This window comes from Rhinolophus hipposideros, assembly GCF_964194185.1.
Source record: "Rhinolophus hipposideros genome assembly, chromosome: 4".
Classification (NCBI taxonomy): Eukaryota; Metazoa; Chordata; class Mammalia; order Chiroptera; family Rhinolophidae; genus Rhinolophus; species Rhinolophus hipposideros.
The window spans coordinates 34,480,164-34,503,371 of record NC_138050.1 but is presented as its reverse complement, the minus strand read 5'-3'; the positions used below and the strand labels follow the sequence as shown (position 1 = coordinate 34,503,371).

The 23,208-nt window shown below is 38.2% G+C and overlaps 1 protein-coding gene and 1 long non-coding RNA gene across 4 annotated transcripts in view; one reads left to right on the top strand and one right to left on the bottom strand.

The window, feature by feature from the left end:
* Positions 1-8,571: 8,571 nt before the first annotated feature.
* On the bottom strand, positions 8,572-22,108 carry LOC308496805. The gene is made up of 3 exons (XR_013993229.1): positions 22,054-22,108; positions 21,106-21,235; positions 8,572-11,152 (listed from the first exon to the last, which is right to left on the bottom strand). It is a non-coding gene; the product is annotated as an uncharacterized lncRNA (long non-coding RNA).
* Positions 22,109-22,272: 164 nt separating this feature from the next.
* The window catches only part of SLC7A2 (solute carrier family 7 member 2), a 67,951-nt gene continuing 67,015 nt past the window's right edge, over positions 22,273-23,208 (top strand). Inside the window, exon 1 of one of the 3 annotated variants that reach the window (XM_081045688.1) lies at positions 22,273-22,443. The gene's annotated coding sequence lies outside the window, so the exon portion shown is untranslated. The remainder of the gene's footprint in view (positions 22,444-23,208) is intronic. The other 2 variants (XM_081045687.1, XM_081045686.1) reach the window with 2 other exon arrangements.

Sequence of the window (23,208 nt, the reverse complement as noted above, 5' to 3'; positions counted from 1 at the left end):
AACTACCAAAACTCGGACACGGTGAAATAGATAACAAGAAAGAAATATCCAGGCCCAGATATTTTCACTGGAAAATTTTACCAAGCATTCAAATAACACCAATTTTGTATTAATGCAATCGCTTTCATAAAGAGGTAGTACTTCCCAATTCCTTTTACAAGGCCATTATTACCCTGATATCAAAACCAGACAAAGACAACACACACAAAAATTATAGACCAATAGTTCTCACAAACATAGATGAAAAAATCCTCAACAAAATTTTAGTAACCCAGTAATGCATAAAAAAATAATACACTATGACCAAGTAGAATTAATTCCGGGTATACGAAGTTGGTTCAATATTTGAAAATCAACCAATGTAACCCGCCATATCAACAGGCTGATATGATCATATCAGTGTCTCTATTTGCAGACAACGGGATTGTCTACATAGAAAATATCTAGGGATCTACAACAAAACCCTAAAACTTAAAAGTCAGTTCAGTAAGGTACCATGATACAAATCAGCACACAGAAATTAATTAAATTTCTATGTACTTACAATGAACAAGTGAACCCAAAGTAAAAATGCAACACCATTTGCAATTGCTCTAAAGAAAATGAAATATTTAGACATAAATCTAACAAAATATGCACTAGGTATATATAATGAAAATTATAAAATTCTGATTAAAGAAATCAAATAAAATTTCAATACTTGGAGAGACATACTATGCTCATACATTGGATGACTCAATATAAAAAAGATGTCAATTCTCTCTAAATTGATCTATAGGTTTAACACAATTCCTGTCACAATCTCAGCAAGGTTTTTTGTAGACATAGACAAGCTTATTCTAAAATTTATATAGAAAAGGAAAAGCCCTAGAATAACCAAAACAATTCTGAGAAAGAAGAATACATTGGGAGGAATCACTCTTCCCAAGGGTAAGCCTTCCTACATAGTTACAGTAACCAAGACTGTGGTACTGGCCACAGAATAGACACATAGATCAGTGGAATAGAGTAGAGACCCAGAAATAGTTCCACACAAATATGGATTCAATTTATTTTTGACAAAGGAAGAAAAGCAATTCAATGGAGGAGATATAGCCTTTTAAATAAATGATGCTGGAGCAATAAATGGACATCCATAGGCAAAAACAAAACTGTAACCTAAACCTCACACCTTATACCAAATTTAACCTAATATGGATCATGGAATTAAATTTCTGACATAAAACTATAAAACCTCTAGAAAAAAAATAGAATACAGTGTTTGGGTGTAAGGACTAGACAAAAATTTCTAGACTTGATAATAAATGAATAATTGATAAAAAAGGAAATTAACAAGTTGGACCTTCCCCCCAATTTAAAACTTTTTCTCTGTGAAAGACCTGTTAAAAAGATGAAAAATAAAAATTGTAACTGGAAAAGATATTTGTAAATCACATGTTCAACAAAAGACTTGTGTCTAGAATATATAAAGAGATACAGTCTTTTTGGAAAATAACTTGGCACACATACTTCCTAAGCCTTTTACCTAAAGGTCTCCTTTTTGCGACCTCTAAGGAGATCATCCTAAATAAGAAAAAAATGATGTGCAAGAAGAAATTTTTCATGATGTCATTTGAAATAATAAAAAATTTTGGATGCAATCTAATTTCCCAGCATAAGCAAAAGGGTTAATGACATCAAGACATGCATCTATCCAGTGAAATTCCGCTGTCATTGAATGTGATGGTTAAAAATACAAAGTAGCCAAAAGAAAAATGCATATAAGTTAATAAAAAACACAAAATCAGGGTGCCAAATAGTATACATTACATTTATGCCAAAACAGAGGGTATGGATGTGTAAGAATGATACGTATGTCAGTATGATAAAATTTGGGATTTTTTGCTTTTCTGTATTTTCTATGCTTTGTAAATATTTCATTTTTTAACTCAAAATAAACAAATAAAATTCCCAACCCTTCCCAATGTTTACAACATTTATCACTTTGAGCAGGTTCAAAGGCATAGCTTTTGTATAACATCATGGCTGTGGGTGCTTGGTAGGAGGGGTGGAGGGGGTAAGCTGCACTGGTCACGCTTGTCTGTTTTTACAGTTGGTCTGAGGTCAGTATGATACCAGGGAAAAGATATTTTTTGCCTTCTACTTTCTATTTCACATGGCTCAGCACTCAATTTAGCGCTATTAACAATCATGATTCATGCTTTGGGGTAGTACGTGCCATGTGAGCTGTCTGGGCCCCTAATCATCACTTATTACATTGTTTCTGAATTCTAAATCACTGTCAACAGAATTGAAAAAGACCCTTGTACACTGTTGGTGGGAATGTAAAATGGTGCAGCCACTATGGAAACAGAACAGTTTCCTCAAAAAATTAAAAATAGAACTACCATATTATGCAGCAATCCCACTTGTGGATGTATATCCTAAGGAGGTGAAATCACCGTCTCGAAGAGGTATCTACATACTCATTATTTACAAGAGCCAGAATATGAAAATCTAAATGTCCACTGATGAATGAATGGGTAAAGAAAATGTGCTATATACATACAATGGAATATTATTCAGCCTTTACAAAGGAAATCAAGGAAATCCTACCATTTTGACAACATGGAGGACATTAAGCAAAGTGAAATATGTCAATCATAGGACAAATACTGCATAATGCTTCTTATATGTGGTATCAAAATAAAAGTCAGAAGCAGAGGATAGAATGGTAATTGCCAGGGAATGGGGCGAGGGGAAAATACTCAATGGGTATCAAGTTTCAGTTGTATAAGATGAGTAAATTCTAGAGATCTGCTGTACAACAACAGTGCCCATAGCTAACAGTACTGTGTTGTGCACTTAAAAATTTAAGAGGGTGGATCTCATGCTAAGGGTTTTCACCACCACCATCATAAAATAAAAAGCAAGGGAACACAAGAAGTCTTTTGGAGGCGATGGCTGTGTTTAGTATGTTGGTATCACAATTGTATACATATTTCCAAATTCATTAAAATGTATACATTAAATATGTGTAATTTTTAATATATAAAGTGTATCTTAATAAAACTGAAAAAAGAGCACTGCCTTTCCTGGGCAATAGAATATGGCTGCCCTCTGTTCTATGTTGGCAATAAAAATCTTGCCTATAACATATCCCTTGTGCTAGCAGATGCAGTACAGTCTTCCAGATGCAAATCTATTACTAATTTGGCAGTTTACAATAAATAAACAGTAATGATAATGTCAGTATCTCTTTATATTTTAATGCTTTAATATGGATCCCTCTGCATGTGTTTTTATAGGTCTGACGAACACAAGTGTTGATCCCTCCCCACTTCATAAAAATCAAATATGATTTGAAGGCATAACATGTGAGGGCAGTTAAGACCATGGAAATTCAGGTATTATGAATCCAGATATTTCCCTGGAAATGAGCAAATTTACCAGGAGATAGGTGTCTGACCGTAAGAGTGCTTACAATATTGTACATTTTCTTCCGGTATGTTGTAATTCATCAATACATATTCATTTATGTAATTGTTTAATGTTTCTCTTCCACTCAATTTGAAAACCAAAACTCATAGCCTAGCTCATAGTTGGTACCTGTTAAGTATGCACAGAAATAATAAATGTGAGATTATAGGGACATAAGATATTCTTCAGACTGTTGAATAGAGAGGATAAAACTAATATTTATGAGAATCAATTATGTGTTAGGAACTGTGTATGTTTTCTTATTTAATTCTTGTTACAATCCTTAAGCCAGCTACATAATTGCATTTGAAATAACCAAACTGACTATATTCAATATGGTTGCTGTCCTTATCATGGTGATCACTTCTTTAGATATATAAATGTTGAATAACTGTTGTGTATACCTGAAACTAATATAAGATTGTATGTTAGCTATATTTTAATAAAAATCTTTTAAAAATAAAATAAAGCATAGGCACAGACAACAGTTTAGTGGTTACCAGAGGTTACCAGAGGTTAAGGGGTAGAAGAGGGTAAAGGGGATCAAATACATGGTGATGGAAGGAGAACTGACTCTGGGTCATGAGCACACAATGCAATATATAGACAAAATATTATAGAAATGTATACTTGAAACCTATATAATTTTTCTAACCCATGTCACTCCAATAAATTTCATAAAAATTTTTTTAAAAATAAATAACCCAATTGAAGTTCAGAGAGGTTGAACCATTTACCAAAAGTAACACAGTTCGTTTTGGAACCCAGGTCTATGTGACCTTAAATACTTTGTTTTTTTCTACATCTCACTGCCACCTTAAGCCCTGCTGAGAGGAAAGGATTTAATAACCAAATCTCCTTTAGAACAGACTGGAAAATAATTGTGGGGTCATCTGTGGAATAAGCTTAATGGAGAAAAGAGATCACCTAGCAAATATGTATTTTATGAAGTCCTTGCCTGAAAAGTCCACATACTGCTGGCTGTGTTGGGGCTGAATTCCGGCCACCGTCAGGTTGGAGAAAAAAATGACAGAGAAACCCCTAGTCCTAGAAGCATTGTCTTTAAGGGAGACACTTCTCTCAGGGGTTACAATGGAACGTGATTGATGCCACCATAAGATGTCTAGTGGATTTTTCTTGGTAACTCTCCTTAATCCCACTTTGGTTGTCACACAACAACTTTGAAAGGTGCCTGAAGAATTTTTGATGCTATAATGACCTGAACAGTTAAAATAGTTTAAGTGCTCTGCAAAACCCAATACCGTTATATCTCTGTTATTCTCCAAGCATATCTACTTAAAATAAATTGATATAGGGCCATGTATACACTATTAAGGATCAAGAAACAAAGGGCAATGTGCCAGTCACTTCGACAAGACCAGCCATATTAATTCCTTCAACTAAAAGTCTTTTGTACCTGGTTGTGTGCCCGATGTGGGACTGCAAGACCAAAGAACAGAATCCTCCCTCATGAGGCTAACACTTTAAGTAATTATTAACAATAATCAAAGTCTGACCAAAATCCCCTGAATAAAAGCCTAACAGACAACTGGGACTGAGAGTTACTTAACTCCATAGCTGACAAGCATTGTTTACATGAAGAGTTAGAGAGAAAAGTAATCGAATACATTATGTTCCTTTAGGAGAGAACAGATTTCTCTTTTTCAGGCCAAATTCCTTCTGTGTCCCTTGAAAAACAATGGAAGCACAAAGGCAATGGGCAAAAGGAGTAGTGAGGATTTATTTGGCTAAGCATTTTGTACCGATTGCCCATTTCCAAGAGATAGGTTAATGATGTATGTTAAGCCACATGAGTTTAATGAAATTCTTCAGATAGTTTAAAGCTAATTATATATTTAAGTACAATTCTGTCTTAGAGTTCCATTTCATAAGGATAACGTCTGGTTTAGAAACTGCTCTGACTTCAAGAAGCTCATGCAAATACATTTTGATGTGTTGAGTGTAAGTGAATCAGAAACATATGGATTTTGTTTGCTTTGTAATACATAGGAGCTTAAAAATCAAGTGGAACAGTGGTTATCAAACTGTGTTCTGGGAAAATTAAAACAGTTTTTCTCTCAATCAGACCCAATGAAAACCTTTTCATTTGTATCCTTAATGATTTCTAGTAAAAACTTGGCACAGTTCTGAATTTTACTTTTTCTATTTTAATGTCTCATTTGGGGACATACCTCATTTAATAACCTCAGGCTTTAGGGATGACCTTTGCATTGCTTATGATTCTCTATCGAATACATAAAACTAAAAAAAAAAAAAAAAGTCCTGTGTTCAGACTTATTAATTTAAGTGGAAGTGAAGTTGACTATACCTGTTTCCTTTAGTGGTTAGTGGATGGATAGGAGAATACAATTTTATTTATCAAAAATCAATATTGCATTTGAAAGGAGGTTCAGGAATGTGGATCTTGCCATATTATCCCTCAGTTTGCTGTAGAATTTTATATCTGAATTTTTCTATACATTAATCTGATTGATTGTTTTCAATTAAAAACTCTTAGAAAGTTGACTGTGTAAGTTTTATCTGCTTTTATGGTGCTTAAAAAGTCCCATATTTCTCTAGGACCTGATTGATGATCAATGCAGTTGCATCGAGAATTTTCAAAGCATTTTAAGACCTCACACTTTATTTAAAGAAAAACCCTCAAAACCCAAATAACTCATTATTCCTTTATTACAAAATTTAATTTTTAAGTGCCAGACATAAAATCAACTGTGGATTAGAATTGCATAGTATTGCTTTTCTTTCTTATAAGTAAAATTTTATTTGTACTCAAAAAGAAAAAAAATTGCCTGTGTATGTATCCTTCATTCTTTTTAGAGAGGTTTACTTTTCTCCAGAGAAATATAAAAACACATGTTCTTGAAATGATTGTTATAGCTAACTCTATGGTCATAGGAGATCAACCATAATTTTTATGTTCAAACCCCTGTAGAGGTGCCATGACAGTCCCTTTTGCATACACAAAGTCAGGTTACCACTATTAATATTTAATTTAAGGAAAGTTGTTAGCCCTTTATACATTTTCCTACAAAATTATTTAATATTAGCCTAATATTTATTTTCATCAAGCTGAAGTTAACAGTATAAATGAGAACTTGTCAAAATGGTGGATCTCTGAATAAGAAAGTATATGTCACCTGCACCACCCTATCCTGACCATCTTCTGGGATAAAGTGTATGCAATACAAGGAATAAAACCTCATCAGACTCTGGGCATTGCAGCTAGTGGACACTTACAGTCTGTTTTTCACTTAGGTATTTGCCTAACTCGGTTATCACAAGAATTACCCAACATATCAAGCTGTCAACTGGTTTTTGACACCTATGTCAACACCAGATAGAAAGCAATGATTGCAGCTCTCCAGCTACACCCCTCCACACACCCCCTGACATCGCTAATCACAGGGCTGCCAGCTGGGACATATGATCAAACAGTTTAGCCTTACTTTCTTTTCCCATAAGTTTTGTGTAAAGTTTTGTCTTTTGTATGACATTCTGTTTTAACCTCCCCCAACCATAGAGACATAACCCAAGCTTTCCTAAGCATTAAAAAATACATCTTTTTCATCTCTTAGAAAAAATAATCAAGCATTATATTAGGATGCCTAAAGCAATGTTAGAAAATTTGTCTTTTCTAGTAATGTACCCTGTGTACTTTTGAACTTGTGCAGGCTTGGGACACATTTCATCTTGTTGACAAATGGTTTTGACAACTGACAGGTCACTGTCTTGCTGCCTCTCTAGCTACATTTCTACTCACGTCTGTGAAACCACAAGGTCAAAGGACAAGTTGTCCTAAGTACTGAACTCCTATATTTGTCCAGTGGGGAAGCATGTTTGAGGCAGATACTACTCTCCTGCCAACTGCTTCAACCTTGACCCACTGGACACCTGCCACCTTCATTACACAAGCAGTGATGCATCCGTGATGTATCTCTCCTAAGGTTTACATTCTTCTCAAGACATCCAGTTGGCTGGGGGAACTTCCAGAGAATTTCCATTACATATAAGCAATGTCATGGGACTTGCTTTGAGAAGCAAAATAATAATGGAAAAATCATGATATCTAGTCTGGATTTTTTCCCTAGCTCTACCACTAACTACCGTGATGGTTTTTTTGGAAGACAGTTAAATTGTCTATGTCTCAGTGGAAATGTAATGTCTGTATGCAATGTCAGAGGGGTAGTAGATGGGGGCAGGGGGGTTATCACTGTGTGAGGAATATAAATGATAAATGTCTAGCTATTACATTGTTTTGTACACCTGAAACTAATAAATAAAATAAATAAAAATAAATTATCTAGGTCTCTATATACTTCTGTGTGGAATGAAATAGCTGTATTGGGTCATGCCAGAAACCCTGCTTTCAATTTTTCAATGCACCTGCATGGTTTACCAATGAATAGGGAGACCACAACAACAAGAACACAAATCCTAGGTTCTCTGCTGTCTTGTGACATGTTGGATTACCACTTGCCTCATTTTCTTGGAGATAATAGTAGAACCATAGAATAAAAATAATCTTAGGAAGTTATCTAATCCAAGCCACTTACCTGATCACATAGGTACATTGTGGGGACAGAGTCCCGGAGAGCACTTTCCAGGCTCTCGGCCTCACTTGGAAAGGTGCTGGCTCAGTTATAAGATGGCCATCAGCTGTAATCGGATGGCCATTGCTGTGGCTGGGTGGCCATCAGCTATTACTGCTTAGCCATTGGCCACTAATATTACTGCCGCTTGGGGGTCGGTTGGTTGGCAGAGAAGTGGGCTATGGATTGTGCATAGTGTGGAGCCTGCTTCCTGTATCTCCAACCCAGCCGCCATCAAGAATATAGTGGTATGAACCCCTTATCCATGGCTCCATTGATGTTCCTTTTTGGCCTCACCATATCCTGCATTCTTGTGCCAGGAGCGAGACCAGAGACCCTACATGACATACATACTTGTAAGAGTGTTGAATATGTTGCAGCTTATATTTGTTTTATCACCAGTGAATTTCAATGGGAGAGTACAGGCCAGAGAAATGTGTGTAGAGTTTTTCTTCTTTGATGATTATATTTCCTTTTTATAATTAATCATATAAAGGAATTGACTGCCCAAGCATGATTTACTAAAGAATAAAATAATATGTAAACATCAAATTCCAAGTATATCATAAGTGTAAATAGAGAACACAACACAACCAGCATGAATGCAGAGTATCAACCAGTGTGTGCTGGGACAAAGGAACCTGAAAGATGATTTTACATAACCAGCTGCAAAACAGAAGTAAATAAGAAAGATCAATATCTGAAAACTTTTTATTAGACTAGCAATCCTGTCACCTCTAGTCCCCAGGACACTCTTTATTATAAGATGTTGTCAAAGACTGTCAGGAAGCCATGGGAGCTTGCATATCATTAAAAGAAAAAGTACAGTGGCACATCTGGTAAATCTATTTCCATGACAAGCACAAAATAATACGTTCTGGTATAAAATTGATTAGTTTTGTTGCTAAACATAGAGACGAGAACAAAATACAAAGATATTCAAAATTGTACTTCTTAGAGAGAGAAAAAAACAGGTAGACCTCACAGATACGTCAACAAGTTTGGCAAACCAACTACAAACAAAGTTGAAGGCAAATATTATGCTCAGAGAGAAAACGGAATTAGCTCCTCCCAAACTCCTTTTACTAAATGACACGGTCAATGGTAAATATTACAAAGGCATCCAGGGGTTGAGTTAGATGGGCATAGAAAGCAAAGGAAAAGCATTCCCCTTGAAAATCTCTTAGGATGGTGGTGATGGGATGTCAATGGTTACCACTTCAAAGACAAACGATCTCTTACTTAATACAACAAAATCAGTTTTTCTGCCACATTGGCACAGATCCTTACTACTTTGGTTGACATTGGATGAATTAGATGGATTTCATTAGATAGATTTCTTGATGTGCAAAATAACCACTTAGTGCAGTGGAATGAGAGACACATGGGATCGTAGAACAGCTTAGGAATGAAGAACAGACTCTCAGCCCCTATTTCATGATTAATTTGAGGCATAAACACATGGAGTAGAAGAGTAGGTGGAACTGTACTATTCTTTCTGTTTCTCTCTCAATCTCTCTCACTTCCTCTCTATGCATAGAGTTGAATACTCTAAATTAAATGTGCAAATTGTGCAATACTTTTGCATCAATCCGTTTTGAAATGATAGAACAACTCTGCATGTCTTCATATCTATCATATTTCACTTTGCTCTTAAATAACTGATGTGGAGTTCTTGACATGTATGTGAGGGAAATGTGCTTGACAACTTTGCTATAGGAGAAGATATATTGCAGTTAAAGACTATTTTGTGAACTAGATATCAACTGAAAAAAAATGCACTGAGATTAGTGTTATTATTAGGAATGGGTGCAGCAAATTAAAAAAAAGAATAGCACCTGGATGCTATCCACTGACTTATTTACAGAGGACAGTTTGTAATTCAAAAATACGCTTCCTAATGTTGATCACCTTGAAGCTTGTAATGATAATGAACTTCTAAATTACCAACATTTTCTCAAGTAGCTTATTCCAGTGACATATTTAGTACCTAGACAGAATCTCCCTCTCCCTCTGCTCCTGCTTCTTCATGTAAATCTACTACAATTATCTTTGCCTTGGGGTTGGGGAGGGGTGAGGAGAGAGGCAAGGAGGAAATGCAGCTGTCCAAGTGTTGGTAGGATAAGTTCAACTCATAAGGGAATGTTAGGACCTTAGTTCCAAGCTATATTCACCAATTCCATTATAATAAATCAAAGCTAATATTTGACCCCAGTTTCTGTGTCTGTATCTTGATTATCTCAGAACTCAGAGAGAAAAGAAATTAGATTAATTCAGAAGCCCAAACCCATGATGCATCAGTCAAGAGACTTTGTAAATGTACTAGCAGAACTAACAATGGGTTGTCAAGATATAGGATGATGAGGTTTTTGGGTTGGCTGAAGCATTTGGTGACTGCAAGTGAACGGCAGGTTTTATAACTAATATATTGCAAAGTCTCAACTCACTAAAATATATAGAAGAACAATCCCCCCCAACTGTGTTTGTTATACGACCCCATTTCTGCCGAGTAATTCAATTTTCTCTCAGTCCGATTCTATAACTTTTCAAGAACCTTATTAGAGCAGTTTCAATTCAGTTCAGTCTCAATAAAGTCCAATTCTTTATTTCTCTTTCAGCTTTATTGAGGTATTCTTGGAATACAATGAACTGTACGTGTTTGAAGTGTATAATTGGATAAGTTCTGATACATATAAACACCTGGTTCTTTGACCTACAGAGTAAGTTATATGTTATGAAAGACCAAATGAAAGTCTGCTGAAAATGCCTCCACCATCCATGATAATAAATCAAGAGGAATTTCACGTCTTGAGCAGAATGGTAGAATACAGGGACTGTGGTCCCTGTCATACCCCATTTAAATTTAATTTAAAATACACAGGTCAGGTAATGACTTGGGGACTTTGTGCTTCCCAGTTCTGCAACCTTTGCCTCTGCTGGGCCAAAGGTCCTCATTCCTGGGAAGGAGAGGAATCATTCTGTGAGGGAACAGCGTAAGGGCTCCGCGGAATCTTGAGTTCTTTTCCTTGTCGTTTTCAGCTTCTTATTCCAGAAGACGAATAAGCAAAGCAAAGAAGGAAGCCCTGGTTAACATGGAGATACAGGGTTACTACTATGTAATAAGGGCAAGGAAAGCTATGTCTTACATCCCTTTGTAGGAGCTTTCTCTGGTCATGAATGCACTTTTACCCATGTTCTGGGGTAGTCAACAGCCCCCAGGAGAAGTGCTGCACCATATTTGATGGAAATTGTCCCATTTCTCTCTCCCTCAGTGAGATAATTCTGAGTTAGATCATCTACCCTGTTTCCCAAAGGATTAAGCACCACTTATCAATGTAATACTTTTCTAGATAACACATCTTTCATTAGCTTCCTTCCTTTGCTATCTTAATCCCCTATTCCCTTATTCCTCCCAGATAAATTTCTGGCAGTAAAATCCTTGTCTCAGTGTTTGTTTCTGGGAAAACCCAAATGAAGTGTTCTAGCTAGTTGTCCTTCCTTTAAAGACTTGTCAAGAACATTTTTAATACACCATCGAGGTGATCGTTAGCCACGCACACTTCAGGAACCATTGCGGTGACGTATACATAGTATAAAACAGTGTTCTGATCACTTACACGCTCATCATCACGACCCAAAGGTACAAGAAAATGTCTTCTGCACAGTTGCTTTAAGAGTCCAGGAAATCGCATGCTAGTTTTAACAATCCATTTGAAATACTTATTTATAAATACATACATACACACAGGCATTTTAAATGTGGGTACTTAAAAGGACAAATTCCGGTTCTTTAAGAATTGTACCATGTGGAACAGCTTGTTTCACCCTTGAATCCTCAATGAAGCTGCTTTGAAGGCTGTGTCAATTATACTCTGCCTAAACCCTTTCACACTGTCGTCCACATGAATGACACTTCCTGGGGTTATACAGGGCAAAGCTAGCCAGACCTTATGGGTCTACAACATACAGTGGAAAAACAAATGTTTACCCCCTTAAATATTCCTGCCAGCCCTTTTTAAGTATAAAATGATGTGAAACATTCTATCAAACTGCACGTTCCCAACCAAATAAAAAAGGAAATGTTCAATTTTGACTGTTGAAGCTTTTATTCAATACCGGTTTTATTGTCCCAAGCTGCTTTATCTAATGCTGGAATGTACTCATTGAATCATATTTTAAACCCGTATTCTCTGTGATTCTATATGCGCCTTAAAGTCTAATCACGTTGGAACTAAATAAAGGGGCACTGTCAAGTTCAATTTAGCCAAGATTACCTCTTCAACAGTACTTCAAAGATTTTATTCACATAATTTATACAGGAGGATTAGAATATGCACTCAGTTAAAAAAAAAGATTACTTTGCTAGTCTGATGATCATGCAGAATCTTATTGCTAATAAACTCTTTTGTATAATTTCCCACACAAACAAGTGGAGTTTCTCATGGGAAATATGCTTATGTAACTTTTTTGAAAGAAATTTATAGTAACTTTGTATTTGTTTAAAAAACAACAAACAAAACAGTACCTTAAAGGGAATACCATACTAGAATAGTACAGAAAATGAATAGCCACTAAGCCTGTAGCGAATCGGTTTAAAAAATAATTTTAATTAATGATTTCAATTGACTGCATGATTATATGAGTAACCTTTAGAACAGATGTTGAAAATTTGCAGCCCAGAGGCCTAATACAGCCTGTATTTGTGTATTGCCTATCTCGCTAAGTGTTTTTAAATTTTTGTATTTGAATGATTTCTCAGTTCCATAGCCTCTCTCTCTCCATCTCACTATTATCAGATGCCCAACTAGATTCAGTTTGGTGTTATCTGCCTGGCCTGTGGGAGGCTGAAATTGCAGCATTGGAACTGGGGGCCGAGTAGATTTTCCTGAGACCCATACTTAGATGTATTTCATAACAAATGCAAACATATTTTTGCATACTTTCAATAATTATCACATACCTACATAGACTGCAACATGATTGAGAATTTAAAATTAAAATGCTGTAATTTCAAGATTTTTCTCTCCTCTCCTATTTTTCTTCTGCTAATTGTTGTTTGTACTAAGGATCCCCGAACCGTAAGAATGCTAGAAAGAAGGTCAACACAGGGCCAGCAAAAGGGGAAGCAGCACGACCAGTGTGCTGAAGTCCTTTCAGTATTAGTGGATCATGGGTCACGTTCTGGCCATCACTGCTGCTGACCCGTGGCAGTGGCACCAACCATGAACCACTGTTGAAGGGCTGCTTGGCAAATTAATCTGGTTTAAAAGAGTCACTTTTTGCCTAAGACCATATCCATATTCAACACAATTCCTATCAAACTACCAATGACATTTTTCACAGAAATGGAACATATAATCCTAAAATTTATATGGGAACATAAAAGACCCCAGATAGCCTCAGAAATCTTGAGAAATAAGAACAAAGTAGGAGGTGTAACAATACATGACATCAAATTATACTACAAGGCTACAGTGATCAAAACAGCATGGTACTGGCATAAAAATAGACACATAGATCAATGGAACAGAATAGAGAGCCCAGAAATAAATACATGCCTATATGGCCATTTAATCTACGACAACAGAAGCAAGAATGTACTGTGGGGTAAAGACAGTCTATTCAATAAATGGTGCTGGGAAACCTGGACAGACACATGCAAAAAAATGAAGCTGAACCACCTCCTTACACCATATACAAAAATAAATTCAAAATGGCTTAAAGACTTAAATGTTAGATCTGAAACCATAAAATTCCTAGAAGAAAATATAGGAAGAAACTTCACAGACATTACCCGGAGTAAGATTTTTACTGATATATCCCCTCCATCAAGGGAAGTAAGAGAAAAAATAAACATGTGGGATTACATCAAACTAAAAAGTTTTTTCACAGCAAAGGAAACCATCAATAAAACAAAAAGGGATCCTACTGAATGGGAAAAGATATTTGCCAATGATATATCTGATAAGGGGTTAATATCACAAATTTATAAAAAAAACTCACTCAACTCAACTCCAAAAAAACAAACAACCCAATTAAAAAATGGGCAGAAGACATGAAGAGACATTTTTCTGAAAAGGACATACAGATGGCAAACAGACATATGAAGAAATGCTCAACCTCACTAACCATCAGAGAAATGCAAATAAAAACCACCATGAGATGCCATCTCACCCCAGTCAAAATGGCTATCATCAATAAATCAACAAACAACAAGTGCTGGCGCGGATGTGGAGAAAAGGGAACGCTTGTGCACTGTTGGTCGGATTGCAGATTGGGGCAGCCATAGTGGAAAACAGTATGGAGGTATCTCAAAAATCTGAAAATGGAACTACCCTATGATCCAGCAATTCCACTCCTAGGTATCTATCCAGAGAAACCCAAAACTCCAATTCAAAAATCTTTATGCACTCCTATGTTTATTGCAGCACTATACACAATAGCCAAGACACGGAAACAACCGAAATGCCCATCGGTAGATGACTGGATTAAGAAACTGTGGTACATTTATACAATGGAGTATTACACAGCCATAAAAAAGAAAGAAATCTTACCATTTGCAACAACATGGATGGACCTAGAGAACATTATGTTAAGTGAAATAAGTCAGACGGAGAAAGACAAATACCATATGATCTCATTATATGTGGAATCTAAAGAGAATTAGTGAATGAACTAATCAGAAATAGTTTTGGAGACATAGAGGAAAAACTGAGGGTTGCTAGATGGGCAGGGGTGTGGGGATAAGGGGGAAGGTGAGGGGATTAGAAAACAGTCGGTAACCACAGATGGCCACGGGGTTTTGAAAATTAATTTGGGGAATGTAATCAATAATGTAAAGATTTTGTAGGGTATCCGATGGACAATTGTCCCATTTGGGAGACCACCTCAGGGATGATGTAGATGCCTGATCACTGCACTGTATACCTGAAGCTGAACAATAATGAATGCCAATTTTATATACATACGTATATATATATATATATATATACATATATATATATATATATATGTATGTATGTATGTATGTATGTATGTATGTATATACTTACAAGAAGCAGAGTACAGCATTAAGAATATAGACAGTGGAAATGTAATGGCTCTGTGCGATGTCAGAGGGATAGTGGATGGGGGTGGTTCACACAGTGTGAGGGATATAAATGATAAACGTCTAAGTATAACGTTGTCTTGTGTACCTGAAACTAATTTTAAAAAATTCTCAAAAAAAAGAGTCACTTATTTTAAAACCTTGGTTTATTTGTTTCAGTTTAATGTTAAAGATACTGCTGTATTACATGATTTATGTCTATAACCTGAGAATTAAGAGTTAGATTTTAAACTTTAAATGGTATCTGGAACTAAATTTCAGACTGATGGGGGTGTGAATTGATGCAAAACCTTAATAACTTAAGTTGTTCCCTGTGGTTTTGCTTACTTATGTCTCTCCTTACAATCTTTTGGAGAAGTTAAAGTAATATTATCTCCCCCATTTCACAGGGAAAAATGCAGTTGACAAGTTTTTTCTCATATCATATATTTGGTGTAGCTAGCAACCAGTAGGATTAATTTGTGTTCTTTGCCGCATGTGCTGGTCACATGCATGTGCCTTTTTATTTCATGATCTCTTGCGATTAGGCCAGCATCTTACTCAGGTGTAGCCTGGCTGTACAAACTGTCTATCCAGTTCCATGTAAAAGCACAAAAGGGCAAGTTTCCTCTAAAACTTCTGGAGAAGATGCGCAGTTGCCCTGCAGACTGTGGTCTAATTTGATAGTCGAGACTAGGGAAGGAGCCACACGAGAGCCGGCAGATTCAACTCAGCTATATAACTCCAGGTGTTCTCCTTGTGACTAAGCAAGCCAACATTGACTTGTATGAAGAAGCAAGGTGGACCAGACTGCTCACCATTAACACAGACTCTACCTTTCTGTCTAGGGCAAGAAAAGGGGGAGACAGTCTCCTTAATTTGCTGGGAGGCATCAATCTGTACCCATCCAAATATAAAAGTAAACAGGTGAGAACTTTTAAAATATATTGTCTGAAGCACTTCTCCCCGGAGGTCTTTAGGACTCATTACCAACTCAGAGAGCTTTCTAAGGGATGGATCTTGTGAGCCTAAGCCAGACAGTTTAAGACATCAAAGTCATGATGAGCAAGGACCTAACTCTCCCTCTCCCTTCCCCCCCCCACCAGACGTTAATTTACTTTTCATTGTTTGATCTCAAAGAATTTAAATTTTGATGAGGCTAGAGAGAATCCCTGGAAGGTGCTAGACAGGAACAGTTTCCACATGAGTATTTTGAGACCCAAGTTTTGCAACTTGGAATTCACAGCATTGTGCAAGAAGTTGTTGCTAAGTGGAAATTACAATTTAGCTATTCTTTAAGACTTGTGCAAGAACTTTTGGGTGGGTGATTCTATTATAGCTAGCTTTACGAATATATGGCATCGATGGTATGATCTGAAAGGTTTCAGTTCAGTATCTTAAAAGTTTGAATCTACTGCCTATCCTTCCACCATTGTGCCGTCATTCCTTTGGGACTTAGAGACTTCGTAATCATGCAACACTTTTAGTGCCAGAACTTGGAATTGAACCAGCTTTTCTGAATTTCACATCTTGGGGTTTTCACTTCATTTTGATGCTGCCTTTTAGCTAACAGCCCTTGAGAACTAGAATGGGACTTATAGGAGAAGCATGGCTTCAAAGGGGTGAGGGAAGGGTCTCAGGAGGAAGTGACAGGGAACTGCCAGAGATAATTAGGTTCCAGTAAAGAGATAAATCTACTTGCAGGTAGGACTTCTATTCTCTTTTTGGAATTGAAATATCCCTCATTTATTTGACTGAGCGTATGACACACTTCCTGACAGTATCCCTGTGCAATATTTTGTAAATGGAAAATGAATGAATTTAATATGAAGAATAGTAACACACACACACACACACACACACACACACACACACACACACCTGCCTTTCACATCTCAAAACCAAAGCTATGAATAAGTATTGTCAAATCAGCACTGCGGTGGCCAGAGAAAGCAACCACACTCTTTTTAAACATAATTACACTGTCTCTGTTATTTTGTCATAGAAATGAAATTAGCAGGAGGCTAATTTCTAGCAGTGACTAGAAATGAAAAACAAAGTCAGAGCTTGGAACAAGAGTAAGTAAAGGGGACCAAACATCCCAGTTTCCCTATGACTAAAGAATTTCCTGGAACATGGAACTTTCTGTGCTAAAACTGGGATGGTCCTGGGAAAATGAGAATGATTGGTCAACCTTGGTAGGTGGCAAGTTAAATAAACACTGAGTTCTGTTCTTTACATGGGTTGGCCTCTCCATTCAAAGGTATACCCAGTTAAGGAGAAGGTATCCTCAGTGAAAACACCATGTAGGGTCATTGTCCAGGAACATACATTTAAAGCATGCTTTCTGGAAGCTTAGTCAGAAGCAGTGCAAAGATATGGCTGGCAACATGCATGGGCCTTTATTTTCTAGTTTCGGGTTCCGAGTATGGCCAAGTCTGGAAGAAAGCAATGAGATAGAGATGGATGAAAAGCAAGCAAGACATCATTCTGGAGGTGATTGAGTGCACAGAGACAGGATATGTGTAGACCCAAGTCCCTGTCGGGGCATGGCACTCACCCCAGATAAATTGGTCTATACATTGTACCCCAAGCACACTCAGTGCTTTGCCACCTCCTCTGACCCAGAATGCCTTTCTCTTTCTTATACAGCTGCAAAAAGGAAATACTCGCTGTCTTTCAAGGATCTTTTGAAATTCCACTTCTTCAGGAAAGGCATCTGTAACCTTTAAGGATCTCTCTCCTTTAAGCACCCACAGGATGCCTCAGCCATTTGGCATTTACCCTCTGTTGTATCAATCACTGACTTTCCAATCTTATCTCCCCAGCTGGTTTGAAAAGGGTAGGCGAAGTCTGGATCATTCTTTCCTTGTAAAAAAGGCCTCTGGTATGTTGCATTGAGCCTAGCTCAGAATAGGCTTATCCAATATCTAAAGCAGCATTGTCCAATAGAAAGAGAAGGTGAGCCACATTTGTAACTTAAAAATGTCTAGCAGTTTCTCTGAAAGGAAGTCAAAAGAAATGGGTGCAAATAATTCTAATGATATATATTACTTAGCCCAATAAATATATCCCAAACATTATTTCCACATGTAATCCATATGCAAAAAAATTAATGAGACATTTTTACATGATTTTAATTGTACTGAATCTTTGAAATTCAGTGTATATTTTACTCCAGCACATCTCAATTTGGATTAGCCACAAATCAACTGCTCAAGAGCCACATATGGCTAATGGCTACTATATACAGCACAGGTCTAAAAGATAAGTTGAGAAAATGTACTGAGGCAGTTGATGGAGACTTTATATGATAGAAGAGTTTAGTTTCATTCTATAACCAATGAGAAGATACAGTGAGTTTTTCAGAAGACTGCAATAACTTATCTTAAGATGATGAGAATAGAGATTAGGGTAGTGAATTCATACAAATCAAGAGAAAGAATTGTATCTGTGATGAAGTATAAATGGAGGAATAGTAGCAGAACTTTATGACTGAGGGAACATAAAAAAGTAAAGGAGAGAAAGTAGTAAACAATAACTTAAGGCACCTGGAATACCAGGAGAATATTAAGAAGGACAATAGAGAGATACCAGTCTAAGAAAGAGTTAGTTTTATTTTCAACCATATAATTTCAGGTTCTGGAAAGTTCATCTTACCAGAGACACAATTTAGAGCAAGAATGAAAGATGAGGTCTGGCAAAGTAGCTTTTGGAACCAATGCTGAGCCTTAGGAATGGATAACAACTAAGATTGCGAAGGTGGATGGAGATAAGAATGATTCAAGAATTTAATCTTAACAGTTCCATAGTTAGTAGGCAGGACAAAAAGTTATCAGGATGGTAGAAAGAAAACAAAGAGATCATGGGAGCCAAGGCAGAAGACAATTTCTAGACAAAAATGGGGAGGAAGTAGAGAATTTGAGGCAGATGTGAACTGAGAAAAGTCCATTGGACATGGTTAGGAAGCAATTTCTAGAGCAATTAGAATCTTTGTCAAGGCAGAAGGAAGAAAGAGAAGGATTTATATCAGTTGAGCTCTTTTCTAAACCCCCAGTTTCCAATCCTTAGACCAACAGACTGACTGAAGGTATTTGGATTGAGAAAGCTGACTTTTTTGAGGAGATACAGACCCAGCAGGAATCCTGGCAGAAGGAAACAGAGACCAGCAGAGTCGGTGGAGCTCTAAGCGATTCTTGATTAATGGCCAAGGAAAAGAAAACCCAGAAATAAGTTAAGTGAAGGGTGCAGGGAAATTCATAGGGAGAGCAGTGCAGGACGGAAAACCATGGAGAAACCATTATTTGGTTTTAGATAAAAGACGAGCAGAAAAAAATAATTTAAAAGATAATTTGTCATTATAAGGACTTATTATATTTTTCAACCACTTTTTCAATATTTTATTGTTTACCTTAAAGGATGGGTAAATGTAGAATGTGTCCAGTGGAAAGTTGTCTTTAATTTTTTACACATTTTTGAAAGGGGGACGGGGGTGGAAAACAACAGTGGCCTGAAAACCCTTGAAACTCTAGAGGCCTGGAACTCCAATAGAATCCTGTTTCTCTTTCAAGCCTATTCGATTATAACACAAGCATCAGTATCTAGTATCCATCCATATGAAAAAAACAAAAACAACAACAACAGCAAAAAAAGAAAAAAAGCGGATTTTTTTTTGTCTTTGCTGAAATAGCTCCAAGATAATGGAGTCAAAATTAGAACTAATGAGAATCAACTCATTCAGTCTTGAAAGTTAAAGGAAATCCCTTACTCATGGACATGAGCTTTACTTTGGGTTGTATTTGGCAAGTGTAGGAGTACAGGGTGTGAAATTTATTCAGCTACAAAAGTCCCTTGAAAATCCCTGCAATTTCTTTAGGAGTTCAGATATACATAAATGCTTCTGAAATCTTTGGAAGATGATGATCTAGGTTACTCCTGCTGAAAATGACTAAATTGGATTTTCTGTTTTCATTCCTAAGAATACCAGAAGCTTGACAGATGACAGCGAAAGTGATTGAGGTATTTCTGAGAGGGGGAGGTGGGAAACAGGGGTGGGGGTGGTGGGGGTGGGGGGGTGGTGAAAGCATTACTTAGCTAAGAAGATACTAATTCCATTCCAACTAGCAGGAATAGAGTAATGCAAAAGGCAATGCAAATGAAGATGAAGTCAAAATAGCTTAATTCATTTCAAATATTTTGTTTCTAAATAGTCCATTCTATTTTCCCTCATCTGTCATAGTCCATTTTAGAGACTCATACTAGATCTGAAAACATTCTCTTCTTTCTACATCAAAACTCATTTTAAAAGTTGGGAAATAACCAAAGATCAGATACAGGATTCACACTTAATCAATAATTTCAAACAGGAAAAGAAATATGTAAGTCAAAGACTCTAGTGTGTTCAGATAGTCGTCAAACATCTTGTTTGTTAGAAAGGACTTACTCATTTTTGCTTAGAGATGAAATCATTTTTTTATTCACACACAGGAACACAGTGTGTTTTTGTTTCAGGAAGTACCCACATCAGATGGGCAGATTACTAGATAAACTCAGAGATTGGTATTTTGGCTAAATTGCTGGTTTCTAAATGTCAAATAGTTTACTCCAAATCATTGTGCTGCAGCCTAATCACAAACTGTCCCTTCAGGGTATTCAAATAAAAATATGCGAGGGAATAGTTTCTTAAATTTAAAAATAACCTCTATTAAAAAAAGGTGAAAAATTTTAGATCAGATCCCTCATCCTTAGAAATGAGAAAAAAGTTTATTGAGTCGTGAATCTTCACACTCTTGTGTAATGCCTCCAAGCCCTTATGGGGCTGAGTGAAATTGGTGGCAGAGTCAATAGTATTTCCCTTGATGTTGTTAATGATTATTTGCCTATGGCATCTGCTATTTACTGTAAAAATAAGTTTATATTGACAGAGTCTCTATTACTCAGGTTACTTACTAAAACAGATGATACCTTTGAAACCATGGTGCTATTTAGACGTCCACTTGTTTAATGTGGTCCATTGATGGCTCCATGATGTACATGAACTTCGAAAATGATCACTGAGATTTTCGACATGTGTCATTTTCTGGAGGGAAGCCCCAAACATTTAATGAGATTCTCTTTGGGAATACATGTCTTAAAGAAATTAAGAATGATTTAGAACATGACATAAAAAATTTATGTGTAATGCATCAATAGGAATCTGGCACTTTACCAAAGCTAACAGTGTTACTTACTAATAAATAAAGAGATATTTACCACAGTTATAAACAAAATAGACTTTTCTATCAAACAAAAATAGTACACACTCTGTGTATTATTGAAATTCAGTGTCTGTTTTGCATCCTTTTGGATTAAAATGAACAGTTTCACATCATGGCTTTCAATCTATCAGATTCCTAAACAGTAGGTAGCACAACATGAGGAACCTTGATTGTGTAATTTATTCTCTTGGAAATAGCAAATGTCATTTCCTTATAGCCCACCTCCAAACAACCATTACTACGTATTCACATTACTGGAGTTTTCAAAATATCAACTGCACGTTTTTAAAAACCTCTGTGATTTTCATTGGTGAAATAGTACGATTTGACAAAGTACCCTCATCCGGGCGTCTATGTGTCATTATCATAACTGTATTTTATTATAATTGTTTTCTTATTTACAAATTCTTCTCAATGAAAAGTAAACACGGGACAAAGACTCCCCCCCTCCCCCTTAGATGAACTCCGCTTAGGAGCAGCTTCAGACCCTGAGGTTGGGTCTTCCAGGGAAAGCAGGAATTGAGGCAGCGCCCGGCTTTCCGTCCCGCTCAGCCAGGCTCCCCAAGCCCGCAGTCCCTGAGCCGCCCACCCGCGGAGCCCCAGGCGAAATCAAGCTCACGAGTGTCCGCGGCGCACACACCCGGCGCCGCCGCGGCCGGACACCGCCTTCCTCGAGGATTGGCCCGCGCGTCCTGGCAGGAGGCGGGCTCACGTGGGGGCGAGCGAGCACGGGGGCGGGAGGGGGTGGTGCCGCCCGGCCCGGGCCCCGCCCCCGCGCCCCGCCCCGCCCCCGCGCCCCGCCCCCGCGCCCCGCCCCCGCGCCCCGCCCCCGCGCCCCGCCCCCCGCGCGGCTACACAGAAGGGCGCCCACGTGCCCAGCCCGCTTTCTGCAGCGCGGCGATTCAGGCGCTCCTCTCCGCGCGGACCCAGGAGGCGGCGGTCACCTCTCAGCCTTTGCGAGCCGCGGGTCCCCGACGCGCTCCAGCCACTCGCCCACCACCGCCCCCCTGCGCGGCCCTGCGCTGCCCCAGTAAGTTGCCAAGTCTCCGGCCACACGGAGGGGCCTCAGGCGAGGGGCAGCCTGGGCGCCCCGGCCGGAGCGGAAGGGCTGGGGTGGGGGCTCCGAGAGCCGCGTCCAGCTGCGCACAGCTGCCCGGAGGACACGCTCTGGCTACGCTGAGTCCCCGGGATGCGGGAGGGGGCTGCCGCCGCGGACACTCGTCTTTAGAGCTGCGCTCCGGGCTGTGCTGATCCCCGTCGGGTCCCCGAGACATCGGGGTCCCCAGTGGTCACACGGGTCGCGGGAGCTGGGAGACGGCCTGGCACGGCGACTCCGCGGGGGCCCTTTAGCCACTCGTGTCCAGAGGGGCCCTGTGCCTTCCTCCCCGGAAGGGCAGACCGAGTCTCCCAGCTTTTCCCACACTAAGGGGTCCCTGAAGTCGCCTTCCCCTCCCTTGAGGTTCTTGGTTTAAACATAGAGCCCCTTGGAGTTCTGGAAACCTTTTCACATCCCAGAGCTGCTCAGGACTGACAAGACAGGTAAAGTGACCCGTCCTAGTGTTTGGGGTATTTTAAAGCAAATGGGTGTAGTTTTAAACCTTTTGGGGACGGGCTGTACTTTTTTAAGCCTAATTCATTCAGTGTACACCCTTGAACTCGAAATGCTATTCTTGACGCTTAGGGAATCACGAGGCCCTTCACTCCAGAATACCGCTCCTCCAGAGAACTTTATAACTTCTCTTGACGCGTACATCCAATCCAGGGAGTAACGTTTTCAGAGATGGTATCTTAGAGA